Source organism: Myotis brandtii, unplaced genomic scaffold (assembly GCF_000412655.1).
Source record: "Myotis brandtii unplaced genomic scaffold, ASM41265v1 scaffold48, whole genome shotgun sequence".
NCBI classification, from domain to species: Eukaryota; Metazoa; Chordata; class Mammalia; order Chiroptera; family Vespertilionidae; genus Myotis; species Myotis brandtii.
Genome location: NW_005368341.1, coordinates 2,993,345 through 2,998,780, shown reverse-complemented (window position 1 = coordinate 2,998,780; position 5,436 = coordinate 2,993,345). Strand labels below are relative to the sequence as shown.

General features: G+C 31.7%; 1 protein-coding gene across 4 annotated transcripts in view; it reads left to right on the top strand.

The window, feature by feature from the left end:
• The window catches only part of C1GALT1 (core 1 synthase, glycoprotein-N-acetylgalactosamine 3-beta-galactosyltransferase 1), a 33,459-nt gene extending 32,029 nt beyond the window's left edge, over positions 1 to 1,430 (top strand). For all 4 annotated transcript variants that reach the window (XM_014547637.1, XM_014547636.1, XM_014547639.1 and 1 more), the window contains one exon: positions 211 to 1,430. The gene's annotated coding sequence lies outside the window, so the exon portion shown is untranslated. The remainder of the gene's footprint in view (positions 1 to 210) is intronic.
• The last annotated feature ends 4,006 nt before the right edge of the window (positions 1,431 to 5,436 follow it).

Below are 5,436 nucleotides of genomic sequence, written 5' to 3'. Positions count from 1 at the left end.
GGCTAATCTAAATTTTGTTGTGACTATTTAAAATTGGCAATATTTCTTTCAGAAGAAGGTAGAATAAGAATGGCACTCATCCTAATGCGCATTAATAAAACCACATTTTGAAATGATCATGGACCTTGATTATAATATATATACTTGGTTCTAATTAATAGTTAACCGTTTATAGGCATACCTCGTTTTATTGCTTTATGTGCTTCACAGATGTTGTGCCTTTTACAAGGCAAGAAAAAATTTTCTCTCCTCAAGAAAAAAAAAAGATAACGACTCGCTTTATTGCGACACTTGCTTTATCGTGGTGGTCTGGAACTGAAACCGCAGTATATCTAAGGTACTATGCTGAGTCGCCATTGTCTCTTCTAAATATGTTTAACCATTCTTGGATACCATTTTCAACTATTAATATTTACTCAAAGCTTTAAAGCATTTGATTAAATATTTTGTTCCCATATTTACCCATTGTTAATTATGGGTAACTAATAAATAATAACTTTAATGCTGCTTGGGGAATGTTTTTTGATATCACTGCCACTCAGGAATTACTAAGCTACACTTTTAATTGATCATTTAAAACTCTTTCCAACTACATAATTATAGTTTTTTTCATTCTTATCCTGTTGAGAGATAAGAACTTGTTTTGTGCCTTTCATAACTTCTTTAAAGCAGTTTTAAAATTCATTTTTAGGATCTAAGGTGGTTGTTAATTACACTGGCAAAATAATTTGAATGCAAGATTTTGACCAGAGTTAATTAAAAATATTAGAAAATGCACAATGCTTAAACAAGCTGAAATATGTCAGGTATTAAAAGACAAAATACTTATTTTATGAATAATATCTAAATTTGATGCTGACTTATGTACAGGGTGGGGCAAAAGTAGGTATACAGTTGTTCGTATAGAAAATAATACAATAATTAATAAATAATACAAGAATAAATGCTATTTTGTCCCATCCTCTATTTGGGGATGATTGTATTGCCAATGGATAGATAATTCCAGTTGAGCAGAATACCCATTCAAGACTGTCATCAAAAACACATTCATGAATATTTTGTTCTTATTTTAGTGACCCTCTATTTAAAGAGTTTCTGGAAGGAAAAAAAATTAGTTTTTGTTATCTTTAGCATATTACCTGAGTGTATCATAACAATATTTTACAGACTTTCTGTAAGATTATCATAAATGGTACAAATGATTTATATTTCTCTTATGTTTATCATGCTAATTTCACATGGCTGTCACACCATTGACTCTGCTGTTTAGCTAAATAGTTTATATTTATTGTGCCAAAACATGTCAAAACTATGACCTCTTTAGATGGTATATTTGAGAGGATGTTCATCTTAGTGGCCAATTATGGATACTATGTCTATGTAGTGAAAACTCACACCAATTTTTACCTATTAAATTGTTTTTTATTGTTTTCATGATGGTCATCTGCCAAAATTTTAAGACATTCATTCTGTTCTTGAACAGCTCTTCACTTTGGTGTGGATATGAATTTATCTGAGTCCATATTTGCTACTTTTCTGTACTAGAAGTATAAATAGTTTATTATAAACATCCAAAAACCTTAAAATTTACTCAAAGGAAATGAACATTGTGATAAATCCTGGGGTCCTGAGTTAGACTACCTGGGTTTAAATTCTTGCTTCATCACTTACTAGTTTTGTAACCTTGAGCAATTTCCTTAATCTCTGTGTGCCTCAATTTCCTCATCTGTAAATTAGGGACAATAACACTACCTACCTCACAGGAATTTTATGAGGATTAAATGAGTGAATATATGTATGGCTTTTAGAATACTGTCTGGCCCAGAGTATGAAGCAATAAATATAAGGTTTTAGTCTGTTAACTTGGAGTGTAAATATTTGTTTCAAATGAATGAAAAATCTGCTTTAATCAAATCAGATATTGAAGGAAATACTTTACTCATTTCTTATAAGTAATAGCTAGTTTTTATCTGATGCATATTATATGCCAATTACTGTGCTTAGATACTCTTTGTACATTAGTGTTAATCCTCACAAATTGGATGCTATTCCCATATTATGGATGTGAAAACTGAGGCTCAGAGTTAAAGTACATTTTCCACTGTCACAAAGCTAATAAGTAATAGCTGGGATTTCTACTCAAAGCCTATGTGTTCTTTGTACCGTATCAGCCCAGAGGTTAGTCATTTAGCATTTTTTCCATTTTTACTTACTGACATGTGATACATTGGCCAATAATAGTAAAATTAACCAACTTGTCATGATGCTTCTCAGATTGTGGTTTTTATACTCTTACCTGGGAGCTTGTTAAAACACTAGTTTCAAGACCCCAAGCCCAGAAATTCTGAATCTAACATGGGGCCCAGGACTATTGTTCATTCTTACTAGATACCCTTAGACTGTGGTTCTCAAAGTGTGGTCTAAATCTACAATGTATCAGTATCATTTGGGAAATTGTTGGAAATGCCATCTCCTGGGCCTTGCTCATACCTATTGGAGCTAGAGTTATGTTTAAACAAGCCCTCCAGGTGAGGCTTATTCATCCTAGTTTGAGAACCTGATAAGCTCTATGTGATTCTGATGCAGGTGATCCTTGGAACATACTAAGGATTAACTGCTGTGTAAGTAAAGTATCTTTCAAAGATTTTGATAAGGCATTTTAAAAATAAGTGTAGTCCAATATTACACTATATTAAATGTAAAAGACTTTAAAGCTGATTTAAAGGGTCAGTGGATCATTTATTTTGGCAAAATTCTTTAGCTTCTTCAGAGTGACTAACATCAGGACCCACACAGTAAAATCTATAATTCTTTGAGTTTAGGAATTTCACATTAGTGCAGGAAGGGTTCATTAAGTAGTACTAATTTATTAAAAACATCCTAAATGAGTGTCATCCCAAATGCCCACTATTGTTAATAAAAATGTTTAAATAGAGATAGCAAAATACTATTTTACAATATGCATAATGGGTTGGGTTTTGGGGGGTTTTTTTTGCTAATTTTGACACTATCAAAATTTCATTACTTTTAAGAATCAGTTGACTGTCCTACATGACCTTATAAAGCAAAAAATTCAAGTATTTGATAAAGTACATAAAACCAGATTTCATGATAATACTGACTTATATTTTAAATTAAGATCTCTGTCATTTGGATAAATGATTTTAATGTGGCCTCTCTTGGGGTTTTTTTTTTGCTAATTTTGACACTATCAAAATTTCATTACTTTTAAGAATCAGTTGACTGTCCTACATGACCTTATAAAGCAAAAAAATTCAAGTATTTGATAAAGTACATAAAACCAGATTTCATGATAATACTGACTTATATTTTAAATTAAGATCTCTGTCATTTGGATAAATGATTTTAATGTGGCCTCTCCGTAACAGTATGCTTGTATTTTCAATTGGGATGTTCATAGATGATGCAAAGCAGATTGTTGTCCCAGAGCTAAATTATTTGTTTTTAGATACCTTAAATTTCAGAGGAGCATTTGTTACTATAAGAAGATTAGAAAATAAATCACTGACCAGTTTTGAATATTTTTTGAAATATGGTCATTGGATTTGGGCATTTAATTTGCTAACTGATTATTTTCATAATTGTTTTTGAGTGTTAATTTTTCACTTCCTTGAGCCTATCAAACTGCAGTGTCCCCAAAAATGTATACACACTTTTTTGGAATTAGTAATTATTACATTTTTGGAGGACATCCTATATATTACCAGCTTGAAGATTGAAAAATCCCTCACTTGATTGATTCGATAAAATCTGTCCTTTTATTCTCCATTTAAATTTTCAGTTTAGAGTATTATGTCTTTGACAGTTTCTGCTTCTTTGTATTGATTGCCCTTTCTTTATTTTCTAAAACTATTCTCCATATTCTAACTACTCTTCCCCCACCCCAACTACTCCTAATACTGCCTTCACAAGGTTAATTAGCTGTTATTAATGATTAGAATTTGTATTGCTTATTGATAATTTCATACCTATTAACTTTAAGTTTCCCTATGAGTTTAGAAGTAGAAATCTGTCTAAGAATAATGTCTGCTGGCTCTCAGAATATTGCCCTACTTAAAAGTCTACAATTTTAAACTAATTCTAGATATATAATTATTAAATGAAGTAAAGTTATTTATATTCCACCTCCCCCCTTTCTCAAAACAAACCGAACAACTCATTTGCCTGATTTCTGTACTTTATAGTAGGCCTGACAGAAACATACTTAATAAATCTGGGGGATAACCTGTGGTTTAATTTATGCTAAATGTAACTTTTCTTTAAAATTACTTATGTTTATATAATTACTTATGTTGAAATAGAAATTTTAATACAGATTAGAGTAAGAAATTTTACCAATTCTCTATAGAGAAACCAACCTAAAACTAGTGTTCTATTTCAACTTCTTTACCTCTCTAGTTTTCAGTTTATATCAGTTCAGTTTAAATAACTTTGCAGGGCCCTGCAAATTAATAATTCATATAAGGTATGTTATTAGAGGGAAACTAATCTTACTGCTAAGCAGTGTGCTATATTACACAGTGAATGTTTGTGTTTTGGAATTTAAAAACTATGTAAGGTAATAGTGTCATGAATGGTTTAACAATGTCTGGTGACTTGCTTATTTTAAGTGATCACCGATAAGTCAGAGAAATGTATTTTTAAATATGTTTTTTAAAGTGCCTTTTGAACATTTTTAAATAATGGATTTAAACAATTGAGTAAAATAAATTACCATGTTTAAAGCTGTTTCATCTGATTATTTTTAACTTATGTAAAAGTTGCGGGAGAAACTCGTCCTCTGGGTAATTTGGGAGTTATTTTATAGAAAATATTAATTTAAATTGTGGTAGAGACACATCGATTGGTTGCCTCCTGCACGAGCCCTGATCTTGGCCAGGGATCAAACCCAAGACCCTGGGATGTGAAGGCCAACTCTCTGATCACTGGCCAGGGCTGAATGAGACATTTTATATATGGCAAAAGGCATATCAAGTTCTTTGCTCCTACTATGTAAAAACATCTTTCCACCTTTGCTTATTCTGCGTATGTGAAGGCTCCCTGAAATGTGATCTATAGTCCAAAAACTTGTGTTTTGAGGCACATTTCATCCAGAGCTCAGGTCTATTGATTTAAATCAGTCTGGGACTTTTAAAATAGGAATAAAAATTGACGTGCCTCTTCCTAAGCAAATGATTACAAATGTTCATAAGGCCCTTGAGTCTGCTTCCATTTTCAGTAACCTGCTACCCTATATGTTCCTTGTTAGTGCATATGTGTACATTTGGATTAAACAGCTTTAGAAAAGCTAAGGAATTTCCCAGTTAGCTATATTTAGTTGTATCACTAATTGATAAGTCATTAGAGAAGGGGTTTATTTATCTAAACATGCAGATTTACCACCTATTTCAAGTTTTCCTAAGGTATAGTCCAGTG